Here is a 4,296-nt window from a genome sequence, read left to right as displayed (position 1 = left end):
GCAACATTCAGTTTTCTCATTGTTCTCTGTATCTCAATGACTGCTTTCTTTCCCTTTCTGGACATCTCACTCAAAGCAACATTTACACTCAGTTTTGTAGTAAACAACAAGCCGAGGTATTTGTACGAGTTGGTTACTCGGACTGCCTCGCCACCATAGGACCATTTCTCGTGGGCTGCAAGGTGGCCTCCCATACGGAACACCATGACATCAGTTTTATCCAAGTTAACTGATAAGCACAGGCGATCTGCTTCTCTTTTTAAATTGTTCAGTTGGTTTTGTAAACCTATGACAGAATTAGACATCAAAACAACATCGTGAGAGAGAGAGAGAGAGAGAGAGAGAGAGAGAGAGAGAGAGAGAGAGAGAGAGAGAGAGAGAGAGAGAGAGAGAGAGAGAGAGAGAGAGAGAGAGAGAGAGAGAGAGAGAGAGAGAGAGAGAGAGAGAGAGAGAGAGAGAACTGCAGGGTAATTTCTGGGGAAAGGTTTGGCTTATCCGAACTCGGATATGCACAGACTCGGATAAGCGAAACGATTTTTCATTCCCCGGGCGTTCGGCTTAAGCGTGTTTGACTGTATCTCAAAAATTATTATCAATTGATATTTGAACAAGAGGCGAAGCCTTCAAGGCTCATGTAAGAAATCGACAAACAGTAACACAAACTCAATCACTCCGTCACACATACACACACACACACACAGTAAGCATAGGTGACACTGTGCAAGAAAGCGAGACACTAGATCTAGATCTGTCTGTCTGCATGTAGCCTACTTACAGGGACACGACTACCAACTAGTCTCGGCCCGCTCAAAATAATGACCGAGACTTTCAGTAATTCCTTCGCGTGACGTCTAACCTTCTTACGTCATAATGTGACGTCTTCAAAGGACGAAATGTTAAAGTTTCTACCACAGACATACATACGTCACAGTGGAAAGTGGAATCCAGAGGAATCTGAGATTCCCCTAGGGGAAAGTAGAATTCCAGTTTCCCCTGGAGGAAACTGGAATTCTACTTTCCTCTGGATTATTGCCAGATGAAACTGGAATTCCAGTTTCCTCTAGGGGAATCTGGAATTCAATCTCTAGGGGAAAGTAGAATTCTACTTTGCCCTAGTGGAAACTGGAATCAGACTTGAAAATTGCTTAATTTTGTGCCAGATTTTACTGGACTTAGAACTTGTTTTATTACAACAAAAGGTATTGAGTGAATGTCAAATTATTTACCAGTTTTCCAGGTGTATTCTAATTGCCACGACTTGAGGTCACAAATTCGTGAATACAACTCCATTAAGCTGTACTGGAGCAATAAAGTGCTCCTTGGTGAGAACAAATTGTGAGCACTGGTTCACACAAAAGGGTAAGTTGCTGACACAGATCTCAGTTTGACAGCCAAGAGAGAAGCAGAGGACAGTATGGAGATTATAACGGTGACAGTGGTGACTAGCAACAAAAAGCAAACTTCTACCAGCAATTGGATGCGCACATACAAAAACTGAATATGAACAATAGAGAGACTTTTTGCCTGCCCCAAAACAAATACAACAAAGTTCTGCGGGTGCTCAGTTTGGACGAGAAGGAGGCATGTCCAGAGGGTCCAAAATTCAAACATTGGGCCAAAAAGCTGTACAAGCTCGGGATGGTCGGCTCGCAGAATATAATATTTTGCAAGAAGTCGGGTTGTCCGGTTGTCGCACGTGAGGAGATTTTCCAAAGAATCTCCACATGCCACACTAACGTTGGCCATTCTGGCCGAGACAAGACCTGGGCAGAAGTCAAAAGCAACTACGCCGGAATCAGCCGACCAGACAATGAGTACAAGTGGATTCTGCACGCCCGAGATTGCTTCTTCAAGTACAGATGGGCATACGCCTTGAAGTCTAAGAGGCTGCTAAGGTTGCAAGTCTCTTCGACCAGTTCTGCAGTTTTGGACCTCTGAGAATTCTCCAGAGCGATAATGGGAGGTAAGTACTGTTTCATGTATTGTCATCCAGTGCACCTGAGCCTACCTTCAGGTGGGTCTGAAGGTAGCCAGGTTGATGTTGTCGTGCAGTCTGGCGAAGATGGCGACGCTTCTGGCAGCCACAATCTCGAGCATGAAAGTTACAGCGATGCAGTTTTACAGTGTGAAAGTCAGGGAGGTACAGGCTTGGAGAGTCATGGTGAAAGTGGTAACCAGAGTCAAAGTAGTGAGGTATCACAGTTGGAGAGTCTTGCGGGTGAACTTTCCATGTCTGGGAGTCAGAGTGACGGGTTTTCGCAGCCTGGGAGTCAGAATGACGGGTTTTCACAGCCTGGGAGTCAGAGTGACGGGTTTTCACAGTCTGGGAGTCAGACTGATGAGTTTTTGCAGTCCGAGAGCGGCAGCCACAGTGGTGTGGGTTTGGAGCTGGAGGGTCAGAATGGGGCGGTTCCACAGTCTGGCAGTCATGACAGCGGTGCAGTTCATGGTGTTTCAGTCAACAATGATTCAACTGAGAACAGAAAGCGTGGAAGACAGTAACTATCTCCTCTTGAGTGAAAACCACATTGTCGGTGCAGGAACAGAACACACGAACATTCCCTCTGTTAATGGTATGAAAGTAAATCCACGTGAGCATGCCGTGATGTCTGTTGATCAAGTGTGTGACCCTGCATGTGTGCCCACAGAGGGAAATCCCATGCAAAAGCCATTAGAGGTTGGACAGTTTGTTCTTTGGAGACGCAGTGCGGTGGTTGAAAATGAGGTCAGTGCGGTTTACAGAGACAAGCGGTTGGCTGCAAGAAGAAACTTCCTGACGGCTGCCAGGCGCCAAGAATCTCGGTACCAAAAGAAACTGAAAGATGTGACGAAGTCGTTTTCAGAGGGCAACACAGTGGGAGTTAAAATCCACAGTGCCAATAGAACCAACACAGATGTTAAACTGCTCACTTGTAAAGTGCTCGAGTCCAAAACAGTGGGTGGTTGTGAGATGTACAAAGTCAATCAATCAATATGAAGCTTATATAGCGCGTATTCCGTGGGTACAGTTCTAAGCGCTTGTCGAAGAGTTGTCAACACAGGACTAACAAAGAAACTAACATCTTCAGACGGACACGAACCCTATCACACACTAGCAAACCCTGGTAAACAAACAACTGTTTAACAACAATGTACACATCAATATCTAGGTCCAAACAAAATAATATTAAGCACAAAGAAAACACCTCTCACAGAGCACAGCACAAGAATGTCTTTTGGGGCACAGCACATCACGTCGAGCATGAAAGTCGCAGCCAGCTACGTGAAGAACTGAGTCTTCAACCTACTCTTGAACGCGTCAAGAGAGGGGCTCTGGCGAAGCTCAAGCGGCAGGGAGTTCCAGACGGAGGGGCCCGCGGAGGGAAATGCACGCTGACCAGCAGATGCGAGTTTCGAGCGAGGGATGTGGAGGCGGAGAGGGTCAGCAGCAGAACGAAGGGGACGGTCGGAGGGCTGGGTGTACAGGTCCAGGGAGGATTGAAGGTACTCGGGAGCAGAGTCGTTGAGACACTTGTAGACCAGAGTGGACAGTTTGTAGGAGATTCGGGTGTTGACAGGGAGCCAGTGCAAGGAGCGAAGTAGGGGGGTGATGTGGTCTCGCTTCGTCTTCCTCAACGTCAGCCTGGCAGCGGCGTTCTGGACTCGTTGTAGGCCATGAATGGATGAGGCGGGGAGGCCAGCCAGAAGGGAGTTGCAGTAGTCCAGACGACTGAAGATGAGGGAGACAACCAGCTTGACACAGGCGTCGTGGGTGAGGTAGCGACGGATGGAGGCGATGCGTCGTAGGTGGAAAAAGCAGGTCTTGATGATGAAGGAGATGTGTGTCTGCATGGAGAGAGTGGAGTCGAGAAAGACGCCAAGGCTCTTGACAGCAGGGGAGAATGGAACAGTCGCGTCATCCAGCTGGAGGTCGGTCACAGTGAGGGAAGCAATCTTCTGTCGTGTTCCAACGAGAAGGGCCTCCGTCTTCTCACTGTTCAGCTTCAGCTTGTTCTCAGTCATCCAGTTCTTGATGTCAGTGAAACAACTGGAGATGGATCCAAGGAGATCGTCAACGTCCTCCGGCTTGGCGCTGTTCTGGAGCTGCGTGTCATCGGCAAAGGAGTTGTAGTTCAGGCCGTGGCGTTCGATGACTAGGGAGAGGGGTTGGGTGTACAGGGTGAAAAGGACAGGGCCGAGGACAGATCCTTGTGGGACGCCGAAGCGGACAGGGACAGGCTGAGAAGAGAACGAATCAGTGGTGACAGTCTGAGAGCGGTTCTGGAGGTAGTTCCTAAACCAAGAGAGGGCGGTGTC

This window comes from Littorina saxatilis, unplaced genomic scaffold, assembly GCF_037325665.1.
Source record: "Littorina saxatilis isolate snail1 unplaced genomic scaffold, US_GU_Lsax_2.0 scaffold_898, whole genome shotgun sequence".
Classification (NCBI taxonomy): Eukaryota; Metazoa; Mollusca; class Gastropoda; order Littorinimorpha; family Littorinidae; genus Littorina; species Littorina saxatilis.
The sequence above is the reverse complement of the archived record's forward strand: the minus strand, read 5'-3'. Positions refer to the sequence as shown.